Below are 26,212 nucleotides of genomic sequence, written 5' to 3'. Positions count from 1 at the left end.
CCTCCTCATTAATATGTCTATCCCCTCATTAATTGTTCACCTATCAGGGCTGATTTTCACCCATCAGGGGCACTTCCTTTTCCAAAGCATTGAGTGATTTCCATGATTTTGTCTTTGGTTACCAAGAGAAACCACAGAATATCAATTTCTTGATTATCAGGTAGCCTAATTAATAAATTGATTATCAATTACCCAGAAACTCTGTCTCTCAGATTTTCATTCATCCCAGTACAAATAAGCTATATACAGGATATATAGAGCTTATCAATAGACATGAGGTGCTAGCATTAGGAGCGATCAAGAAAGGCTTCCTACAGAACATAAGTTTGTTTGTTTTTTATTGAGTCTGAATAGAAGCAAGAGTACCCAGGAAGCTGAGATGAGGTGGCAAAGTGTCAGGCATGGGGCATAGCCAACGAAAATTCAGTCTGGAGATGTAGTGTCTTGTGTGAGGAAATGAGAGATCAGTATCATTAGATCAGTACATGAATGGAAGCAAAGTGTAAGAAGACTGGAAAGGTAGAAGGGGACATGCTATGAAGAGTTTTAAAAGTCATACAGGAGGGGGCAGAGCCAAGATGGAGGCTGGTAAGCAAGGACTAGAGTGAGCTCCGTACCCGAGTCCCTCCAAAAACCTATAAAAAATGGCTCTGAACTAATTCTAGAACGGCAGAACCCACAGAACAGCAGAGGGAAGCAGGGCTCCAGCCCAGGACAGCCTGGGTGGTCTCTGGGTGAGGTCTGTTCCACACGGAGCTGGGAGCTGGGAACGGAGTGGAGCAGAGCCCAGCCTGAGCAGCGTGGACCATCCAGACCAGAAGCGGGGCGGAGGGGGCCCTAGCGCCCTGAATATGTGAGCTGCGGCAGTTACCAGACCCCTCGACCCACAAACACCAAAGACTGCGGAGAAGGTTGGTGGGAAAAGCTGCGGGAGTGGAAGGAATTCCAGGTTCGGCTTCCAGTCCCGGGGGCAGCAGAGGTGGGGCAGCTACAGCTGTTGTTACTTCCGGCTCCAGGCCCACCTGGTGGGAGGAATTAAGTGGCGGATCAGAGCAGGAGGGCAACAGCCTGCTGAAGATCTAAGCCCAGTCTGGACTGGGGGTTCTTGGGGAAGGAGGAGTGCGGGTCTGACAGAGCTGGCACCTCCCCCCCAAACGTGGAACATAGAACTTGTTAGTCTACAAGCAGTCATACCCCACTGAAAAACTCAAGGGTCAAGTTAGTTGTTTGGGAATATGGCCAGGCAGCGAAAACGTGCCCAGATTCAGTCTCAGACTTTGCATTCTTTCTTTGGTGACAAAGACCAAAACATACAGCCTAAAGAAGACAACAAAGTCATAGAGCCTACAACAAAAGCCTCCAAGAAAAACATGAACTGGTCCCAGGCCATAGAAGAACTCAAAAAGAATTTGGAAAAGCAAGTTAGAGAAGTAGAGGAAAAATTGGGAAGAGAAATGAGAAGGATGCAAGAAAACCATGAAAAGCAAGTCAATGACTTGCTAAAGGAGACCCAAAAAAATACTGAAAAATACACTGAAGAAAACAACACCTTAAAAAACAGACTAACTCAAATGGCAAAAGAGCTCCAAAAAGCCAATGAGGAGAAGAATGCCTTGAAAGGCAGAATTAGCCAAATGGAAAAGGAGGTCCAAAAGACCACTGAAGAAAATACTACTTTAAAAATTAGATTGGAGCAAGTGGAAGCTAGTGACTTTATGAGAAATCAGGATATTATAAAACAGAACCAGAGGAATGAAAAAATGGAAGACAATGTGAAATATCTCCTTGGAAAAACCACTGACCTGGAAAATAGATCCAGGAGAGATAATTTAAAAATTATTGGACTACCTGAAAGCCATGATCAAAAAAAGAACCTAGATATCATCTTTCAAGAAATTATCAAGGAGAACTGCCCTGATATTCTAGAGCCACAGGGCAAAATAGAAATTGAAAGAATCCATCGATCACCTCCTCAAATAGATCCCAAAAAGAAATCTCCTAGGAATATTGTTGCCAAATTCCAGAGCTCCCAGATCAAGGAGAAAATACTGCAAGCAGCCAGAAAGAACAATTTGAGTATTGTGGAAATCCAATCAGAATAACCCAAGATCTGGCAGCTTCTACATTAAGAGATCGAAGGGCTTGGAATGCGATATTCCGGAGGTCAGTGGAGCTAGGATTAAAACCTAGAATCACCTACCCAGCAAAACTGAGTATCATGTTCCAAGGCAAAATATGGATTTTTCAATAAAATAGAGGACTTTCAAGCTTTCTCAGTGAAAAGACCAGAACTGAATAGAAAATTTGACTTTCAAACACAAGAATCAAGAGAAGCATGAAAAGGTAATCAAGAAATGGAAATTGCAAGGGACTTACTAAAGTTGAACTGTTTTGTTTACATTCCTACATGGAAAGATGATGTCTATGATTCATGAGACCTCAGTATTAGGGTAGTTGAAGAGAATATGGATGTATATGTATATATGTGTATATATATATATGTATGTATATGTATATGTGTGTGTGTATGTGTATGTTTATGTATATATATAAGTGAATGTGTATGTATGTATGTGTCTATGTGCATGTGTATGTATGTGTGTATATATATGTGTTTATATATATATATATGGGTATGTATATATATATATGGGTATGTATATATATATGTAAAAGAGAGAGAGCAGACACAGGGTGAGTTGAAGATGAAGGGAAGATATCTAAAAGAAATAAAATGAAATTAAGGGATGAGAGAGCAACATACTGAGAGAGGGAGATAGGGAGAGATAGAATGGGGTGGATTATCTCGCGTAAAGGTGGCAAGAGGAAGCAGTTCTATGGGAGGAGGGGAGAGAGCAGGTGAGGGGGGAGTGAGTGAACCTTGCCCTCATCAGATTTGGCCTGAGAGGGAATACCATACATACTCAGTTGGGTATCTTACCCCACAGGAAAGAAGAGGGAGGAAGATAAAAAAAATAAAAGGCGGGGGGATGATGGAGGGGAGGGCAGATGGGGGTGGAGGTAATCAAAACAAACACTTTGGAAAGGGGTCAGGGTCAAGGGAGAAAATTCAATAAAGCGGGATGGGTTGGGAAGGAGCAAAATGTAGTTAGCCTTTCACAACATGAGTATTGTGGAAGGGTTATACATAATGATACATGGGTGGCCTAGGTTGAATTGCTCGACTTCTTAGGGAGGGTGGGTGGCAAGGGAAGAGGGGAGAGAATTTGGAACTCAAAGTTTTAAAATCAGATGTTCAAAAACAAAAAAAGTTTTTGCATGCAACTAAAAAATAAGATACTCAGGCAATGGGGCGTAGAAATTTATCTTGCCCTACAAGAAAGGAAGGGAAAAGGGGATGAGAGGGGAGGGGGGTGATAGAGGGGAGAGCTGACTGGGGAACAGGGCAACCAGAATATAAGCCATCTTGGAGTGGGGGGGAGGGTAGAAATGGGGAGAAAATTTGTAATTCAAACTGTTGTGAAAATCAATGCTGAAAACCAAATATGTTAAATAAATAAATTTAAATTTTAAAAAAAAAAGATAATAAAAAGTCATACAGGATTTTTTTTATATTTGATCCTGGAGAGAAAAGAGTACCACTGGAGTTCATTGAATGAGGGGAGAAAGGGCATTAGGAACCTACACTTCAGGATCATTTTGACACCTGGGCAAAGGAAAAATTGGAGTGAGGAGAAATCCGATCAGTCAAAAGTATATTGCAATAGTCCAGGCATGAGCTGAGGAGGGATTGTACCAGGATAGAAGCAGTGTCAGAAAAGAGAAGGGGTGTATATAATAGATATTATAGAGATAGAATTAAAAGGACTTGGTAAATCATCAGATAGGGAGTGTGGAAAAGGGTGAGGTGTTGAAGATGCAACCTAGATTGTGAACTTAAAAAACTAGGAAGATGGTAATAGTCTCAGGAGTAAAAGGAAACCTAAGAGGAGAGAAGAGTTTAGGGAGAAAAAATAATGCATTTGATTTTGGACAGTTCAAGATATCTATGGGACATCCAGGTTGAAATATCTAAGAGGCTATTAGACCCATGAGATTGGAGGTCAGGAAAAAGATTGTGGCTGGAAAAATAGATCTGAGAATCATCTGCATAGCTATGACAATCAAATCCAATGGAACTCATTAAGTTACTAAAAGAAATGGTATAAATAAAGAACAGAAGACCCAAGACAAAGGGTAGGCAGACACTCCTGGTTGAAGATATAGCAAAAGAGAATGAAGAGGGAGTCAGACAGGTAGGAGAACAACCAAGAAAGGGCAGTGACATGGAAACCTAGAAAGACAAGGGTATAGAGGAAGAGAGTGATTGACAGTGTTCAAAGGCTCTAGCGGGTTCAAGCAAGATGAGAATTGAGAAAAGGCCATTAGATTTGGCAGTTAAGATATCACTGATAACTTTGGAAAGAACAATTTTAGTTGAACATTGAAGCTGGAAACCAGACTACAGAGTGAAGAAGAGAATGAGAGTAAAGAAAATGGAGGCATCAATTGTAAATAGCCTTCTAAAAATGTTTAGCCAAGATGTGGAAGGGACATATAGGGTGATAGTGTGTATGCATAGATCAAGTAAAGGTTTGTTATGTTTTGTGGCGAATGGGGGATAATTGAAGTAGATGATCTCAAATGTCCCTTCCAACTCTAACATCTTATATCATTTCACATTTAGTGACAGAGACCAGACTACTAGCCAGACTCCTGACTCCCAATTCATTGCTTTCTGTCGCAGTACTGTGTAGAGCATATTAGACTAAATCAAGAATATTTGGCATCAAATTCTACCCTATTCAATTATTCTCTGTGTGACTCTCTGTAAGTCATTTAATCTCTCTCAGTCCTGATTTCTCCATATGTACAATGGAGATGATAATAGCTTCTATTTTGCAGGGCTGTTGTGAGGTTCAAATGAGATAATGTATGTAGCATCCTTTGCAAATGTTAAGGCGCTATGCTCAGGTCAACTGTTTTTATTCTCTACATTGAATTTAAAACTATTCTTCCTTCTGTGAAGTTTATGAGATTATATCAAAGGTCTAGCTACTCCTTTCAAAACTACCTCCAGAATAAGAGAGAAAGAATAAAAAGACCTGCTTTGTAAGTGAATTTAAACACGCCAATTATGCTGACAACTACAGTTTTAATCTATATTCACCAAATGTCCAGGTTGGAATCTGACCAGATTTTTTTTTATTCTGTGAAGTATTTGGCTTATAAATAGTCAGAAGAATAGAAAGAGAAGTGTTTCATTGGCAAAAGAAGAGGTCTGGGAATATACCCCCATCTCAGCAGGACACATTTAAAGTAAATTGAGTTCTGTCACCTGAATTTCTGAAGAAACATTACTTCAAATAAACTGTTAAAGAACAACATTATCTCCAAATCTGAAGACCAATAATAAATCAATCTGAATGCTAGCATGTTTAATGCATAGACTTATAGAAAGATAATGCTGGGATCCATCTTGTCCAACTCCTACATTTCATAGTTAAGAAACTGAGGCCCAGAGAGGTTGTCATTTCAGAGAGTGGTTACGTTGTACCTAGTAGATAGGCACTCAATAAATATTGTGTGATGGATTTAATTTCAAGTTTCTTTTAGAAAGAACTTGGCTGTAGTCTTTCCACTTCTCAATAAAATAAGTTTTGCTTCCTTTTGACCATTAGAACCATGTTGCTTGTTTTATAGATAAATAAACTTTATTTGCCCACTCCACTGTGTTTCTTCATGACTGTTTGATTTCATCACCTGTACACATGGTAAGGAAGGTCCAAATTGAATAAGAGGGGAACAATTATTAGTCTGTAGAGGATTTGGGAAGAATTTTTTGTATCAATTGGAAAATGAATATTCTTAGTTCAACTCTTTCACTGTTTCTGCAGCTGAAAGAGGTTCTATATTTGTTACTTATCATTGTCATGAAGGATGATGAATAAAAGATCTTCTCACTGGGAATTTATCTCACTTGACCCTACATCAGCAAATAACCTCCAACACATCATCTGGCAGACCTAGGGATAAAATTATTTTGCTTGGGTTCAAGCAGTTGGAGAGCTATATATTTTGCCATTGAAATGCATGGTGCCCTTACAACTGTACCCAATAGCTTGAAATGTGTTAAAATATAAAACAGCTACAGAATGGTGGTTTTAGCAGCCCATTCTGATCTGATGGCAATACTTCCCTCTGAAAGCTCCAACAGGCAGGATAGCAATATATTCAGCACTTTTCAGAATCATAGCATTAAAATTTCATGACATGAAGCCCAAGAAACTTTACAGCTTATCTTTTTCATCCTTCTCACTTGCAGATTAGGAAAATAAGGGTCAAAGAGGCTAAACTGATGACAGTCTTAGAGTTGAAAGAAACCTTAGAGGCCATCGAATGTAACCCTCACCTGAACAAGGATCCCCTCAATAATATCATCAGCAGGTGGTCATCCAGCTCCTGACTGAACATTTCCAGTGAGGGAGGACCCATTCACCAAGGAAACCCATTCTATTTTTGGATGGGTAGATTATTAGAATGTTTTTCTTTATATCCAAGAAACATTTGCCTCTGTAACTTCTACCCTTTGTTTATAGCTCTGTCTTCTAGGAACAGGTAAAATAAGTTTAATCCATTTTCCACAAAAAAGCCCCTCAGAAATTTTAAGTGATCTGTCATATTCCCCATAAGACTCCTTTTCTAATAGCTAATCATATTCAATTCTTTTAAACAATTCTTGTATAGCATAGCATCCTGCCCACCACATTCTAGACTAGTCAACTTGTGAATGTCTTCCATAAAATGTTGCTTGCAAAAGTGAGCCCTACTTTAGACATGATGTGACTAGGGAAGAATACAGTGGGATTATTACCTCTACTGTTCTAGACACAATGCCTCTCGTAATATAACATTACCTTTTTTATCTCTATGTCACATTTTCAAATGCTAAGTGCATTTAAGGGTGAAAATAGAAAGACTAAACACAAAAATGTAGACACATTTACAAAAAAAATTTTTAAAAACTGAATATTAGAACTATCACACCTGGAACCTAACCTCACAATCCCCGAGGTGTTTAGAATGAGAGGCAGAAATAGAAGTAAAGACAACAATGATGGGAAATACAATTCAGCTGGACCACGTATTTAAAAAGTAGGTCCATGCTGAAGGTGATATGACTAGAGAATATCGATGGACTGGAAAAAACATATGTGAAGGAGAAAATATCAAAGGCATAGGAAAAAAATCACAAACTTTATTAATACTAGAAAAAAATCAACAACTACAGACTTGTATACTTACTATTCCAACTATACAAATCATTTCTGAGAGTCATTTGTACATGAATTGATGGCTTCCTTAGTGATGACAATATAGTAGATACTTAATAAATGCGTATTCCCTTCCCTTCCAAAGATGTAATAACAAAAATAGACCTATATGAGAACCCAATGATAATGAACGTCAGTCGAGGCCTAAAACAGGGAAAATTGTTAAAGTGCTTGTCATTGTGACAGAAGAGATACAATACAGAGTCCAAGTTGAAGATGGATTCTCTATAGATGGTGAGGGCCTGTAAGTGGTCCTGTTTTCACATGAGATTGTTCCGACTTCATTGAACCTCCAAATATTGCAGAGCCTCCCTAAAAAGAGCAGTAAACACACAAAGAAGTTTGGTCTATCCATCTACATGGGAAAAGTGGAAGAAGAATGTCTATTGCTCAGTTTCCACATGCATTCAGATGAATACTCTGTAGAGCTTGTCTAAGTATATTATCTATGTATATGTGTATATTTATATGCATATTTATACTCAGCATATCTACTCATATACAAATATACTTACACTTAGCATATATATATATACACAAATATTTAAACATAGTATATATGTACTTGCATTCAAAATATATGCATGTGTATTATATGTGTATATAGATATGGATATATGGTATAAATATGTATATCTATATGCTAAGTATAAGTATATATGTGTATGTATATATATATATATATATATATGGGGGGGTATGGATATTGGTATGGGTGAGTGTGTGTGTGTATATGTGTGTGTGTGTGTGTGTGTGTGTGTCTCTCTCTGTCTGTCTATCTGTGTGTATCAATACCAATGATGGACAACTATTTGGGCCCAGAGTGGAACAAAAGAAGGAGAGTGATTTAGATTGCTTTCAGGAAATTGCTAAGCTCTTTTGCTGAAATTAAATTATCACGAAAGCATAGGCACATCTTTCACACACTAACATGTTATGGATGTTGTTTTATGGAAGCAAGACATGGAAAATTATTGTCTCTGAAGAACTAAAGATAAGCATCACAAGGAAAGCAGGCAAAGAAGAATTGCATGGCAGGTGTAAGCGGGCCGTACCGTGTAATCATCAAGAAGAAAACATGAGTAAAGAATGTCATCAAGAGGTTTTATGGCAGAAAGAGAAGATAAGCTTGTTGTGTGACATGATTGAGGGATGTTAGACAACCAGAGTGCTCCATTGGTCCCACTGAAATGTCAGGTAAAGGAAAAGAAATCTACCAGCATACTGGTTGGCCCCCTTGTGGTAGACTTTGAGGAGAACATGGCTAAGAATGACACATGATGGGCAGGTATGGATGGGTTGCTATCTACATCACTAGAAGGAACTCGTAAATTAATTAAATCTCAGATAACTTGAGAATCTGAGAGTAGAAAATAAAACTGTACCAGGACTATTCAAAAGAATTTATTGAAGAGAAATAATAACAAAAATAATAATAATAATAAATATTTACATAACGCTTTATAGTTTGCAAAGCATGTTACAAACATTAACTAACTCATTTGTAGTGTGCCATGTGAGAAATAATCCTTATGATTCATTCATTCATTCAACTTCCAATTGCAGAAAACAGTGTAATTCAGTGGAACTAGTGTCAAATTAAGAGGTGTAGAAGCAAATCTCAATTCTCCCATTAACTAATTATGAAACCTTGGGTGAATCACTTCACTTTCTTGGATCTCAGTTTCCTCTTCAAGATACAAGACTGGATTAAATCAATTCTATGGTCCCTTCCACACCTAAATCTGTGATCCTTCAGCAAATATTTATTGAACATCTATAATATATAATGCCTGTCAGAAGAATTTATGTTGGTACAAGATCTTGCAAAATGGTACACACATCTTTCTTTTCCCTTGCTAATTTTTCAAGTTCCCCTAATTAGGAAAACAATAACTTTTCTAATATCACCTCTGACATATGGAGACCCCCCAGCATAAAAGATAAATACTGTTTCTATGATAAAATGGGAAGTCATAACAGGGTATAATCAATTTTATTTCTATATACAGATCCTCACTACTCCACTTTTACAGGCTAAAACTAAGCCTTTTTCTAACACGAATACATAACTCATTTTGACACTAATGGAAATGTATGCATATTTAGTTTCAATGATAGGTGAAATAGTCCCTTTTTAGGATAATTGGAGATTACATACCATAAAAAATCTAAGAATATACAGAATGCTACCAAAATGACCTTTTGTTTTTGATAAGACATATTGCCATATCATAGGCCAAGTCTTCACCAAAAAAAATGTCAAGTAGAGGGCTGTAACTATTATCTGTATAATTCAGAACAAAAGCATATGACACCTAAATTACTGAATCCAAATCCAAATGAATCTCAGCAGCTAATCATCCCCATTCATGGATCTTTCAAGCTTCCTGATTCCTCCTTCCTCCCATTAATTTCCTCTTGGCCAGTCCCTATTTCATTATAATAATCAACAAATGTTTAGTAACCTCCTACTATAGACAGAACACTGTGCAAGGTGTTGGGAGAAATAGAATATGCTATATAAGTCTTGCCCTGCAGGCTATACTAAATAATAAGCCCATTTGCAAGCTTGCTAATAGTTTCCCATTTATTGTCCTTTGTTCCTCACCTATTTTGTCAATTGTGCAATAAAAATAAAAGAATCACAGGACCTCAGAACTGGAAGAGATCACAGGGTCATCTTGTCAAATGTATAACTGACAAAGAATTTAATCTGTGACATCACTGACAAGTGGTCATTCAGCCTCTGGATGAATATATCCAAAAAGGGGAGCCCTTCATAAATGTTCCCCTTCTTGCCTTTCCACTCTTTTCACTACACCTTACTCCTCTCCATGTATTCGAATGACCTTGGCCACCTTGCTGTTCCTCACTTAAAATATTCTTTTTGCTGGTTCAGAGTTTCTTCACTATCTGTTACTCCATCTGTCTCTCCATCCTGGAAAACTCTCTCCTAATTTCTACCTCCTAGCTTCCAGGGGTTCCATCAAATCTCAATTAAAACCTCATCTTCTACAAGAAGAATTTCATGGTCCCATTTAATGTTAGTAACTTGCATCTGAAATTACTTCCAGAATTTCCAGTAAATATCTTGTTTGTGCATAGTTGTTTGTATATTGTCTTCCCCCACAAGACTGTAAACTCCTTGAGGATAGGAACCATTTTAGCCTTTCTTTGGAGGCCCAGTACTTAGCTCAGTATCTCGAACATAATAGGTACTTAATATATATTTGATGACTTAATTTGAAGGGAACCTAAGGCAATCTATTTCACTCTTGGACAATTCAAATGTTGGAGGGAAGCATGTGAAGGGAGAATTAAAAGAAAAGAAAGAAAATATGAAAAAGAATGAGAAGCAGATTAAAGAAAAGAGATGAGGCACAATGGAGAGGAAACAGGTTGTTTCATTTATATGTTAACAAGTGTCAGGCAAATTCCTTCTCTTATACAAACTTTTTATTTATAAAAACAAAGGAAGTGATAAAGATAGGAAAAAGTACAAGAGGATAGGATGGAAGAAGATTCATAATTAATAATCATAACTGTGAGTGTTAATGAGTCGGCCTCATCTTGAAATCAGAAGAAAATAGACAAATGGAATAGAAAACAAAATCTGACCAAAGTTGTTTACAAGAAAGATAGCTCAGCTGAACTCAAAAGAGCAGTGATAGCAAATGTGATTTCAGATAAAGATATAGTAAATAAGGAAGAGATAAAGAGATAAGTAGGAAAATTAAATAGTGTTCAAAGTAATCAATATCAATATTTAACACAGATGCTCCTAATAACATAACATCTAAACACTAAAAGAAAAAAAATCATTAAATTGGAAGTCCAATTAAATAGTAAAATTATGAGAATGTCAGGCATTAATGTACCCCTTTCAGATAGATGAATCCAACCATAAGAAAAAGAACAAAGAAATTAAAGACCTAAAGAGAACTTTAAGAGAAAAATGGTGACACAGTGGATAGAACACTAAGTCTGTAGTCTGGAAGGACTGAGTTCAAATGTGTCTTTAGATACTTACTAGCTAGGTGACTTTAAGCAAGTTAATTAACCTCTGCTTTCCTCAGTTTATTCAACTGTAAAACTGGGAAAATAATAGCACCTATATCACAAAGTTATTGTGAGCATCAAATGAAATAATATTTGTAAAGCAGTAATCACAATGGTTACTGTTCAGAAAAAAAATAGAAATTAGAATCTATCTCTAGTGATTACTGAATGGGTTTAGAAAAAATTTACATAATTCTCAGCTGTGCATGACACCTTTTTTTTAAAAAAAGATCACATATTGTAGCAAAAAGACCTCTCCAAAAATATATAAAAGCAAAATGTTAAACACTAGTCAATGCAATAAAAATTATATTCAATAAAGGACCCTTAAGAGAATTAAAAAATAATTAGCCTAAATAACAAAATTTTAAAGAATTGGTGAGTCAAAAAACAAATTATAAAACCAATAGAAAATTTCTACCTCAAAAATGACAATAATTAGACAACATACAAAAACTTATAGAATGCAGCTGAAGCAGCTCTGAGGGGAAAATTTCTGTCTCTAAGCAGATTAATCAACAAATGAGAAAGAGTAAGTCAAGGACTGGACATGCAAACTAAAAAGCTGGAGTAAAAGCAAATTTAAAATGATCAACTAAATAACAAAGTAGACATTATGAACTTGAAAAGAGAGGATAAAATTTAACAACATTAAACATTGATTTCACAAATAAAACTATGATACAGTTTTTCAAAACCTCAAAAATTGGATCAACAGTTAGCTAACCCAATTTTTAAAAGAGGGAAGAAAAGCAAATTGAATTGAAAATTAAAAAAAAAAAAGAATTGACAACAATTGATGAAATAAAGAAAATTATTGTAAACTATTTTGCCCAATTATATGCTAACTGATAATTTAGAGGAAATAAATGAATGTCTACAAAAATATACGATACTCACATTAACAAAAAAGAAAAATAAAAGTTAAATAATTCAATATCAAAAAATGAAACTCAACAAGTCATAAACCCCTGTGAGTGGAGAAGGGAGAAGGAAAGTATGATCACAAAGACTCACAAGTGAATTCTATGAAATGTTGAAAAAACAGATCAACAACCACATAAAAATGCTGAGATTCACTAATAATTAGAGAATTGCAAATGAAAGCACCTTTGAGATGCCATTTCATGTGTATTGGAGGCAAAGATAACAAAAGAAGAAAATGACAAATGTTGGAGAGTCTGTGGGAAGACAAGTTCCTTAATCTACTACTGGAGGAGTTGTGAATGTGTCAAGCTTTTTTTTTATATGTATACTTTTTTTTTTCTTTTTGGAAGGGGGAAAGCAGGGCAATTGGGGTTAAGTGACTTGCCCAAGGTCACACAGCTAGTGAATGTGTCAAGTGTCTGAGGCTGGATTTGAACTCAGGTCCTCCTGACTTCAGGGCCGGTGCTCTACTCACTGCACCACCTACATGCCCCTGTGTCAAGCTGTTCTGAAAAACAATTTGGGACTTTGTCCAAAAAGTTATTAAAATGTGCATGCCTGGCTATGCCACTATTAGGCCTAAAGAAATCAATTCAGTTTCTTTTTCTAAAGATTCAAAAGAAAATGAAAAAGATCCATATGTATAAAAATATTTATAAAGGTTCTTCACAAGGTATGTAAAAATAGAAAATTAACAAATTGAAGCATTGCTAACAAATAATGGTATATTGTTGAAATGGAATGATTGTGTCTTAAGAAATTATTAAAAGAATAATTTCAAAGAAAAATGGGAATTCTTCCATAAACAGATACAGAGTAAAGTGAACAGAATTAAGAGAATGATTTATAAAATGACAAAACATTTTAGAGAAAAGCAATTTTGAAAAGCTTTACAACTCTGACCAGTATAACGATAAAACAAAAATCCAAATAAGTGAACATGAATCATACCATTCGCCTTCCAACATAGAGAGAAGAAGTATGGAAGGAAAGAAAGAGAGAAGAAAGGAGGGAAAGAGGGAGAGAGGAAGGAAACAAGCATTTGTATAGCACCAACTATGTGCCAGACACTGTCCTAAGCACTCTTTACAAATATTACCTCATTTAACCCTTATAAGAAACTCATGAAAAAGGTGCTATTATTATCCCCATTTTACTGTTGAGGAAATTGAGGCAGAACGGATTTGTGTGACTTGCCCAATGTCTTGCCAACTTCGAACTTAATTCTTCTTGATTCCAGGTCTAGTGCTGTATCTACTGAACAACTAGCTGATTCCAGCTGAAATGAAGTTAGTTCAATTAAAGCAAATGTGTATTGAGTTCCTACTAAATAAAAGACTGAGCTGTGATTACAAAGACAAAAAATAGTCTCTGCCTTCAAGAAGGTTATTACTAGAGGCATACCATATGTGAATTTAGTAGATATGTGACTAGGTAACCTGGGATTTCATCTCATCATCTGTAAAATGAGGAGGTTGGGCTAAATGTTAGAACCTATGACTGTAGGGATATTTGCCATGCCTGCCTAATAGGGTTCTTGTTTTGCTGGGATGGTAGAGTAGAGTAGAGAGTATCTAATTCATAAACATGAAGACTGGATTTAAAGTCAGGTTCAATAAAGCCCTACCACTTATTTTTTACGTGACTTTGGGCAGGTACTCTTCCCTCTTGATCTTATTTCCCTAACATGTCAAATGAAGATATAAATTAGATTACTTCTAAATTCTATCCCAGTTTTAAATCTGTTAGTCAGGACACATGAGTTCTAATGCCAGATCTTTGACTTCTTGTGTGATATTAAGGAAAGCACTTAACCTCTTACCATTTCAGTTTCTGCCTCTTTAATGGTGTGAAAAATAGTGCTCTACTTGTCAGGGGTGGGGAACCTAAGGTCTCAAGGCCATATGTGGCCCCCTAGGTCCTCAAGTGAGGCCCTTTCTGCACTTGAGGGCCTAGATGGTCACAGGTTCTCCACCCCTGTCACATTATTATTGTGAGGAAAGTGCTCTGCAAGTCTTACAGCACTTTATAAATGCTCACTGTTATTATTAACAGAATGAAGAAAAATCTCTGCTATATGGGATGAAAGGAAGCAGAGTAGGAGGTAGGGAAGAAAAGCCAGAGCCCATTTCCCGTACCACAATCTTCATATCTTATTTTCTTTAAATCAAAGCTCTAGTGGTTTTGTGGGAAAAGAAAATGTATTTGAAGTTAGTCCATAGCAAATGCCTGAAAATGAAAAAGAGGGTTTGGGATGTTTCCATAAACAGTTATTGAAAAATTAAGTTGCTTCTGTATACATATTTCTAGCTCTGTGTAAATATATAGCGAGTCCACAATTTCCTTGCATTCTGCTAAGAATATAAACAAGGTTTAAGAAACAGTAATCATTTGATTACAAAAATTAATTTTGATTCTAAAAATAAGACACTGGCTCCCCTCTCATCACAGCCCCAGAGGAAGGCCTCCCGACTCCACAAGACCCACCACGCTTACTTAGCAGATGTAGCAATGACTGCCAAAGGATGAGACAGAGATTCCAGCAACTTATTTTGGGTGCCTTTGTAGTTGAGTGACAGAGTAGTCAATTTGGATGCTGCCCAAAACCAGAAGAAATAGCAACAGCATTTATTTGGAATACTGTCTCAGGCACAAGTGCGCCTCGCATGAGAAATAAAGCCATTTATCTGGTGAAGGACAGAATGTACATATTATTCTGAACAGACTAGATGGTAACATGGAAATACAACTTAGAAATGTGTGAATATATGTACCTGGGGGAGAATAATCTTAAGCATAAATATTCAGTGTCAGGAATCGACAAAAGGAAACAGGTTAAGTACTGAGGAATGAACATGTAAAAATCTTCACTGAGTGACAGCAGCTTCAGCTATAAGTTAATTAGGAGGGGTGCATCAAGCGCAGAGTCACTTAGGAGGGGAGGCATTGTAACAGCCGTCCTTCCACTTTGAGGTTATCCTGAATAAGTTTTAACCCCACCCTTCCTTTACCTAGGCCACATATTTAGCAATGGAATATGAAGACTCCCAGAATCCTCTAGATGTCCAGGACCAGTACCAAACAGAGCAGACTTTCCACTGTAGCTGTGACTTGGAGGATGTCCCAGGATCATTTTCGCTCTGATTTCCCTCCTCAAGATCATTCAAAAGCCCCTGAAGAAACATCAGATAACAAGCAGGTGGAATGCTGTTTCTCAGATCTGTAATGCAACTGTTGGACAAAAGAGGGAACATGGAAGCTAGAGCTTTAGGAGTTCTTTGTTCTATTAATTGAGTTGATGGAGAAAGCAAACAAGACAATTTAGTGGAAGTAAAGGTGATAGTGATATTGTATATAGATAGATCACAGATGCGATTGTACCATGAAAGTTAGTACCTCACCCACCAAAGTGACACATCTCTAGTCCCTGAGGAATTTGGGAAAGATATCAGGTTCCAGGAAGAAACAATAACAGATTGGTAACATAACGACAGATCCATCTAGATGGTACCAGATGATGAAACAGTATCACACTGCCCAACACAGAGACAAGGACCACTATCTCCTTCTATGGAGCAAGTAAGCAGCACCTTTTCCCCCCTCAACAGAAAGTATCCCATCCCCAGTGGTGCCCTGGGACAAAATTCCAATTAGAGTTATGATAACATCTCATCACCAGACCATTAGAAGCCACACTTGGGAAAGGAAGAGTAGTACAAAATGCTGGTGCTCTATATTGTGTTTAATCAAACCTAATGGAACTAACAAAATCAAAATTGAACAGAACACACACACACACACACACACACACACACACACACACAGCTTCATCTCTCAATTATTCTCTTAGTCATGTATACCCTCTTTCCATATCCAAATCCCACTCATTTTTAAGTTTTCATTGATGTATTTTGCTTTTACATTTCAATGATGTAAAGATTATACCCATTCAGTGAGAAATCTCTCGTAATAAAGTCAAGCAAGTAAGTAAAAAGTAATAATACGATGACCTCATTTGAAAATGCATCGCTTATCTGTAGCATCCCCACATTTTTTGTTAATAAGTTCAAGTTGCTTTCCTGAATGGTTGTGCCCATTCACAGGTCAAGCATTAATCCATCAATGTGCCTGTTTTCCCACAATCCTTCCAAAATTTATCATTTTCCTTTTTTTGTCATCTTTGCCAATTGGGGGTGGGGGGCTAAAATGCAATCTCAAAAGTGTACATTTACATTCCTCCGATTAGAAGTGATTTGGGGCATTTTTTTTTCATAGCAATGGATAGCCAGGATTTTTTTCCTTTGGGAATTGCCTGTTCATAGGCTTAGGACATTTATCTTTTAAGGAATGGTTCTGATTCTTATAAATTTGAACCAGTTCCTTATACAATGTGGAACAAGATATTTATCAGTGTGACTTGATGCAAATTTCTTTGTCAGTTGGTTCTCTTTTAATCTTATCTTTATTCAACTTGTGCAAAAAAAATTTTTATTCCTTCACCAAAATCAAATATTTTATCTTCTGTGATCCTCTCTTCCTTGTTTTAGTGAACTGTTCTCTCATCCATAGACATGATGGATAATTTTTCCCTTGTTTCTCTAATTTGTTTATGATGTGGATTGTTATATAAAGATCATATACCTATTGGGAACTTAGTTTTGAATAATGTGTGGAATGTTTATCTAAATCTAATTTCTTCCATAGTATCGTCCATTTTCCCAGTTGTGAGTAGCTGGGGTATTGCTGCTTATCAAATACTAGGGTAATAGTCACATTTGCTTCTGTGTATTGTGTAGCTAATTTGTTCTACTGGATAATTGTTCTATTTTTCAGTCACTACCAAAGTACTTTGAGAATTACCATTTCATATTATAGTTTGAGATCTGGCACTGCCAGCCCTGATATATTACTATTTTTTTCTTTCATTATTTCTCTCAATATTCTTGACTTTTTATGCCTCTAATTAAATTTCATTTTTTTCAAATTCTATGAAGTAATTTCTGAGTAGTTTTGTTGGTATGTCACTGGATAAGAAAATTAATTTAGGTAATATTCTATTCTATTGACTCTTCATACTAGTAGGAAACAAACTTTTTGTAATTATTTAGGTTTTTATTTCTAAGATTAGTGGCTTATTATTGTATTTAGATAGTTCTTGTATATATATTGAATGCTAGATTCCCAAGTATTTTGTATATTTTATAGAAATTTTCAGTGAAATCACTCTTTTATCTTTTCCCACTGGGTTTTATTGGTATTATATAGAAATATAGATAATTTGTATAGATGTGTTTTATATCTTGGAAGTTTGCTGAAGTTATTCTTTCAATTAATTTTTTAGTGAATTCTGAGTTCAAGTACATCATCTACAAAAAGTGATAATTTTGCTCTCACATTGGCCTCTTCCAGTCAGTGGAGTGCCTGTTAGTGCAGGCTGCTGTGTAAAGATGGCTAAGGCTAAGAACATACCACCCACAACCAATCACCAAGACGGCACAGAAATGTCGCCAAGAAACATAGGTCACAGAGATACGAGATTCTGAAAAGGGTTGACCCCAAGTTTCTGAGGAACATTTGCTTTGCAAGAAACCCAACAAGAATGGGCTGAAGAAGATGCAGGCCAACAATGCCGAAACCATCAAGACCCAAACAGAAGCCATCAAGGCTCTGAGCACCAAGGCTTCAAGGCCAAGCTCCTCAGACCCAAGATCCCTAAAGCCAGTGCCTGTCATGCTTTAAAGTCATCTATTTCATTAAATATCCTTTTTTCCTCTGAAGGATTACATTCATTTTGCTTTGCCCTCTTAACTATCATATTCCAAGTCCTCTGATTCTTTAATATAGAAGCTGCTAAATCTTGTGTTATCTTGAAAGTGACTCCACAGTATTTCAATTGTTTCTTTCTGGCTGCTTGCAACATTTTCTCTTTGAAATAGGAGGCCTAAAACTTGGCTATCTTTCTATTTTCCATTCCTATATTCAGATTTTCAGATCTCTTTCAGGAGGTGATTGGTGGATTACTTCAATTTTTATTTTACCATCTGGTTTCAAGATATCAGGTCATTTTTCCCTACTAATTTTGTTAAATATGATGTCTAGGCTCTTTTTTTCTGATCCTAGCTTTCAGGTGCCCAATAATTCTTAAATCATCTCCCCTTGATCTATTTTCCATATCTGTTGTTTTTACAATGAAATACTTCACATGGTTTTTTTAATATTTTTTCATTATTTTGATTGTGTTTTATTGTTTATTGATATCTCACAAAGTCATTAGCTTAAACTTGCCCAAATCTAATTTTTAAAGAGCTATTTTCTTTGGTGAGCTTTTATACCTCTTTTTCCATTTGGCCTATTCTGTTTTTCAATGAGATCTTTTCTTCAGTGGATTTTTGTACATCTTTTTTTGGGGGTCAATTCTGCTATTTCTTGATTTTTAACTGTTAAAATCAGGCTTGCTCTCAGGATAGAAGGGCCACTGCCTCAAGCTTCAGGTTTTTCATGCAGCTGTTTTCAGAGCTAGTTCTAAAGGACTGTAAATTTTCAGTTCTTCCATGGTGGTATGTCTAAGGAGAGGGGTGGTCACTTTTCCCCTGGCCTATGTTCTGATCTGTGAATGACCACAAACATTCTTTTCTTCCCTGGAAGTGTGAGCAGACTTCCTGCTCTACTGTGGCAACATGCTTTAGGGTGCTAGTACTCTTCCTTGCCCTGTGACTGTGACCTGGAACAGCATTTGGGCAATGCAACAGAGTCCTGCACTCAGTGCCAGCAAAGAGTCCCCTATAATCTCCTTCTGACCAGTTTTCTTTTCCTCTTACAATTTGTGGGCTGAGAGGTCTGGAAGCCACTGCTGCCAAATAAGTCACCCCCCACCAAGGACTGCTTCTGGCTTGCCGGGGTAACACCTGGGTCTGTGCTCTACTCTCACCTCAATGAGATGGGACTTTTCTGCCAACCTTCTAAGTTGTCTGAAGCTGGAAAATTGTTTCAATCCATCCTTTTGTTGCTTCTGCCAGTCGAGAATTCATTTCTGAGGAGTTATTTTAAAGTTGTTTGGAGGGCAATTTGGGAGAGCACAAGGGAGTCCCTGCCTGTACTCTACCATCTTGGCTCTGTGCTTCAGTGAAGGTACTCTTTCCTAACCTCCACTTCTTAGGAGCAGCTAGGTGATACAGTAGATAGAGCACTGTGCTTGCAATCAGGAAGACTGAGTTAATATCTGGCCTCAGACAATTACTAGCTATTTGACCCTGGGTGAGTCACTCAACCTCTCTTTATCTCAGTTGCCTTATCTGTAAAATGAGGATAATAATAGTACCTATATCGCAGGGATGTTGTGAGGATCAAATGAGATAATATTTGTAAAGCACTTAGCATGGGGCCTGGCACAAAGTAATTGCAATAAAATGTTACCACTTAGTCAAGAAATTGGAAAGAAAAATGAGAAAACAACCAAAAAAAGAACATGACCATCAAATTATACTGTGGAGACAGAGAAGTTTAAGACACAAACTCAGAAGACATTGATGTAAAAATATTTACAAGCAATGCCTCAAAGAAAAATGAAGATTATAGACAAGCTCAAAAACAATTCCTAGAAGAACTAAAAAAAGATATTTAAAAAGAAAAAAATAATAGTTGCAGAGAAAAAATTAGAGAAAAGTAAGAGCAATGCAAGAAAATTGTGAAAAGAGAACCAACAGTTTGGTAAAAGAGACACAAATAACCTTGTAAGAATCAGAACTAGGCAAACACTAAAAGAGGTACAAAACTCCACTAAAGAAAATTGCCCCTTAAAAGTTAGAATTGGGCAAGTGGAAGCTAATGACTCCATGAAACATCAAGAAACAAGAAAACAAGTCAAAAGAATTTTGGAAAAAAACACAAAATGTCTCATTGAAAAAACAACTGACTTAAGAAAATCAATCCAAGAGAATAATCTAAGAATTATTGGAGAACCTGAAAGTCATAATAAAAAAAATTTTTAAAACCTAGACATATATTTTTTTAAAATTATAAAGGAAAATTGCCCATATATCTTAGATCCAGAAGACAAAATAGAAATTAAAAGAATCTACCAATCATCTCCTAGGGAAAAAAAAAAAGATCCCCAAATGGACACACCCAAGAATATACAGTCAAATTCTGGAGCTCACAGGTCAAGGAAAAAATACTGAAAGCAGCCAGGAAGAAACCATTCAAAGACCATGGAACCATAGTCAGGATCACATAAGATTTAGCAGCTCCCCCATTAAAGGAGCAGAAGGCTTGTAATATGATATTCTGGAAGGCAAAGGAGCTGGGATTACAATCAAGAATAATATCCAGCAAAACTGAGTATAATGTTTCAAAGAAAAATGTGGATACTTAATGAAATAGAGGGCTTTCAAACATTCCTAATGAAAATACAAAAACTGAATCAAAAATTTGTTATTTAAAAACAAGATTCAAGACAACAAGACTCAAGAAGAACAAAACTCAAAGGTAAACATAAGTGAGAAATCATAAGGTACATAATAAATTTAAACTATTTATATTCTTTTATGGGAAAATGATACATGTAACCCTGAAGAGCTTTATCATCATTAGGGCAATTAGAAGGAGTCTACTTAGACAGAAGGCATGAGTATAAGACTATTATATTAGGATGATCTCTCTTTCTAGAGTGATGCACTGGGAGAAGGGAAAAGGGAGAGGAAGAATGGGTGAAATCTCACATAAGAGGTGATCAAGGAAGAGTTTTTACAATGGAGGAGAAAAATGGGGTGGGGGGCAGTAGGCAGTACTTCAACTTCACTCTCAACTTACCCAACAGGAAAGTAGAAGGGGAAGTGGCTAAGAGAAAGGGAGTGGTGATAGAGTGAAGGTAGATTAAGGGATGCAGTGGTAAGAAGCAAAACTAACTTTTGAAGAGGGTACAGGGTGAAATAAAAGAAGGATAGACAAGAATAAGATGAAGGGAAATATACAATTATCAAGTGTGAATGGGATGAACTATCCCACGAAATGGAAACAGAGGTCAAAATGGCTCAGAAATCAGAATCCAACAATATGTTGTTTACTTAAGACTACACAAACCAGAAAGACACAAACAGGGTTAAAATTAGGGGCCAGAAGACAATCTATTATGCTCCAGTTTAAGTAGAAAAGACAGGAATAGCATTCATGATCTCAGACAAAGCAAAAAAGAAAATGGTGTTAATTTAAAAAGATAATTATAAAAAACTATATTTTGCTAAAATGTACCATAAACAATAAATTAATGTCAGCACTGAATATATATACAACAAATGGCAAAGCATCCAAATTCTTGAAAAAAAAAGTTAAATGAGTGATAGGAGGAAATAGGTAGTAAAACTGCATTAATGAGGAAGCTCAATTTACTGCTTGAAGACCTACATAAATCTAACTATAAAATAAACAAATAAGATATTAAGAAGATGAACATAATTTTTGAAAAGTTAGATATTACAGAATGAAGAATACTGAATAGGAAGATAAATGAGTACCTTTTTCTCAGCTACACATGGCACCTTCACAAAAAATTCACCATGTATTAGAGCACTGAAAACCTCACAAACACAGAAAAGCAGAAATGTAAAATGCACCCTTTTCAGACCATGATGTAATTAAAAAGTGTATTCAATAGATGGTCCCTGAAACATAGATTAAAGATTTATTGGAAACTATGTAATCTAATCTGAAAGAATGAAAGGTGGGTCAAAGAACAAATCATAGAAATAATCAATAAGTTCATTGAAGATAATGACAACAGTGAGACAATATATCAAAACATATGGGATACAGCCAAAGCAGTACTTAGAGGAAAATGTATATCTCTAAACACTTACATCAGAGAGAGACAGAAGACAGAGCAAATTAACACATTGGGCATAAAATTTTAAACATTAGGAAAAAAAACAAATAAAATCTTCAGGTGAACACCAAAATAGAAATCCTAAAGATAAAAAAGATTAATTAAATTGAAACTTTAAAATTTGAACTATAAATAAAATTAGAATCTGATTTTATGAGAAAAACCAATAAAATAGATAAACCATTGAATATCTCGATTTTTTCTAAAAAAGAAGAAAACCAAATTTCCAGCATCAAAAATGAAAAGATTAAATGTACAACTAATGAAGTTGAGATTAATACAACTGTTAAGAGCTATTTTGCCCACCTACATGCCAATAAAACTGACAGTCTAAGTAAAATGGATAAATATTTATAAAAATATAAATTACCCACATCAACAGAAGAGAACATAGAATACTTAAATAAGACTATCTTAGAAAAAGAAAATAAACAAATCACAAATAAGTACCCTAAGGGAAAAAAATCACCAAGAGTAGATGGATTTACAAATGAATGCTACCAAACATCTAAAGAACTATTAATTCTAATATTATGTAAACTGTTTAAAACTAAGTAGAGAAAGAGTTCTATTAAATTCCTTTTATAACACAAATATGCTATTATACTTAAACCAGGGAGGTCAAAACACAGAAAGAAAACTACAGACCAATATAATCAATGAATATGTATGCAAAAATTTTAAATCAAATACTAGAAAGGAGACTACAGCAATATATGAAAAAGATCATACATCATACCCAGGTTGTATTTATGCCAGGAATGCAGGGTTGCTTCAGTATTAGGAAAACTATAAGAATAATTAACCATGTAAAAAACAAAAACAAAAGTCATATCAATCGATGCAAAGAAGGTTTTTGACAAAATATAACACATGTTCTTATTAAAAATACTAGAAAACATAAGAATAAATGGAGCTTTTCTTAAAATAATGAGCAATAACTATCTAAAACTGTCAGCAAACTTCATCTGTAATGGGGATAAACTAGAAGCCTTTCCACTAAGCTATGTGTCCAAGCAAGGATTTCATGGTCATTGTACTAGAGTGGCAAGCTACAGCAATAATACAAGAAAAAGAAACTGAAAGAATAAGAATAAACAATGAGGGAAAAAGCCTAACACTTTTTTTTGCAGATGGTATACTTAAGAGAACCATAGAGAATCAACTATAAAAAAACTAGTCAAAATGATGAACAATTTTAACAAAACCACAAGATATAAAATAAGCCCACACAATCATTTTGTCAATAATACATAGAAATGCTAAATTTCTGTACATTATCTAGAAATGTTTGGTTTCTATATATTATCAACAAAACCCCACAGGAATAGATAGAGAGAAAACTTCCACTGAGAATAACTGGAGACAGTATAAAATATTTGGGAGTCTACTAGGCAAGACAAACAGAGGAATTATATTTAAAAAATTGTAGAACACTTTGTACAAATAAAGACAGATCTAAATAATTGGAGAAATATTAAATTCTCATTGGTAGAGAAACATAATAGAAATGACAATACTATTTAAATTAATTTACTTATTCAGTGTCAAACCAATCAAACTATCAAAGAATTACTTCATAGAGCTAGAAAAAAATTACCAAAATTCATCTGAAGGAAAGTAAGATCAAGAATATCAAGAGAATCAGTGGGGTGGTGGGGGGCAGGAAATGTAGAGAAATGGGGCCTAGCTGTACCAGATCTCAAACAATATTAGAAAAAAGTAATTTTCAAAACAATTTCATACTAGATAAGAAGTAGAGTTGTTGATCAATGGAACAGGTCAATAACACAATATATAGAAGCAAACAAACACAGTAGCTTAATTTTTAATAGGCCCCCAAATCCTCAATTTGGGGATAAGATCTCACTATTTGATAAAAAAGTGCTTGGAAAAGTGAAAAGTAGTATAGCAGAAACTAGGAATATACAGTAAATCCTTAACTTTTGTGGGAGCGACATTCCTAGAAAATGGTGTGAAAATTAAAAAAAAAACATGAATATTGGTATATTAAACATATGAGAAATAGGGGTTTAGGTACCCAAGACCATCAAAATTGTAATCTTTCACTAGAGATGGAAAAGTACTCTTTTCTACATGTAATTCTTTATAACAAAACCTTATTTCTGATAATATGCACTTTTCCTAACATAGTAACCATGAAAAAAAAACCATAAACAGAGATGAGAGGCAAAGCCAGACTGAAGGGGGAGGTGGGGATGGCCTGCAATGTCAGAAGAACCCCTGAGGTAAAAAAGGAAAAAAAAGGCAACACCTGCTATCTCTAATCTCCCTTTCTTTCCTGGTTGAACTGTTTTCCCAATAAAAAGCACATGCCTTGGGGTAAGTCCCCAGACCCTCCACACCTTGCAAGCCAGGATGCTTGGGAGCCCTGCAGCAGGGACAGTGGAGGAGGTGGATGCTGGCTCAGCTGCATAAATGCTGGTAAGAGGGTGAAGGTCACTACCATTTCATTTACCCACAAACTTAGTTGCTTTTCCATTTTTTCAAATTCCTTATTACTCACATAAGAGGTTACTTAAGCACCTTCTGGAGCAGATTCATGAACACTTAAAAATACTTTCTTCTTTTTTGAAGGTCTAAATTTGTACATCATGCCTCTTATTTTTTTCTCTACTGCACATAGCCTCAAATGTGTGAGGTTGCCAACACAAAAAAGAAAATGAGGTTACTAATAAAATCACTAGAATGCTTGAAGTTTAGAAAATTAAATGCTCAGTTGTTAAAGATTGAATATATCAATATTTTATGCTCTATACTAAGATAACAGCAAAATGGGTATATGATTTGGACATAAAGAAATTAGGGGACATGGAAGAAGTTACCTGTCAGATAGTTAGATAGATAGATAGATGGATAGATAGAGATTCCATGACCAAAAGAGAGAGAGAGGTTTTCTCTGGGAGATAAAACAGATAATTTTGATTACATTAAATTTTTTTAAGTTTTTGCACAAACAAAATCAATGCACCCAATATTAGAAGAAAATCAGGAAACTAGGAAAATGTTACAGCAAGTTTCTCTGATCAAGGTCTTATTTCTCAAATATATAGAAAACTGAGCAAAACTTATACTTAAAAAAGATATTCCCCAATTGATAAATGATCAAGGGATATAAACAGGCAGTTTTCATAGGAAGAAATCAAAGCTATTAATATGTATGCAAAAACATTTCTAAATCACTAATAATTAGAGAAATTCATATTAAACAACTCTAAGGTACCACATCACATCCATCAGAATGGCAATGATGGCAGAAAAGGAAAATGACAAATGTTAGAGAGAATATGGGAAAAATAGGTACATTAATGCATTGCTGATGGAGCTAAGAAATAGTTCAACCATTCTGAAGAACAATTTGGAACTAGACCCAAAGGGCTATACAATTGTACATACCCTTTGACCCAGCAATGTTGCTACTAGATCTATACCCCAAAGAGATCAAAGGAAAAGGAACAGGATCCATAGAGACAAAAGAATTTATAGCAGCTTTTATTGTGGTGACAAAAATTAGAAACTGAAGCGATGCCTATCAAATTATGCTATATGAATGTGATTGACTGTTATCGTGCTGCTATAAGCAATGATGAATAGGATGCTTTCAGAAATACCTGGGAACACTTCTATAAACTGATGCAAAATGAAATGAGCAGAACCAAGAAAACAGTCTACATAATAACAGCAATATGATAAAAATAGCCAATTGTGAGAGATGTAGCATCTCCACTCAATACAATTACCTACCATAATTCCAAAGATCTCAGGATGTAAAATGCTATCTTCCTCCAGAGGACTGATAGCTCAGTGTGCAAAGTGAAGCAATATCTCCTTTGTTAATTGTTCTTGCTTCTTTTTGGAACATGGATAATGTGCTTAACTTCGTATGTATAATAGGTATCATATTTCTTGCCTTCTCAATGGGTAGGAGAGGGGTGAGAGAGGGAGACAATTTGGAACTGAAAATAAAAATTTTATTTGGGGTGAGAGGGAG

The sequence above is a fragment of the Trichosurus vulpecula genome, chromosome 2, assembly GCF_011100635.1.
Source record: "Trichosurus vulpecula isolate mTriVul1 chromosome 2, mTriVul1.pri, whole genome shotgun sequence".
Lineage (NCBI taxonomy): Eukaryota > Metazoa > Chordata > Mammalia > Diprotodontia > Phalangeridae > Trichosurus > Trichosurus vulpecula.
Note: the sequence above shows the minus strand (reverse complement) of the source record.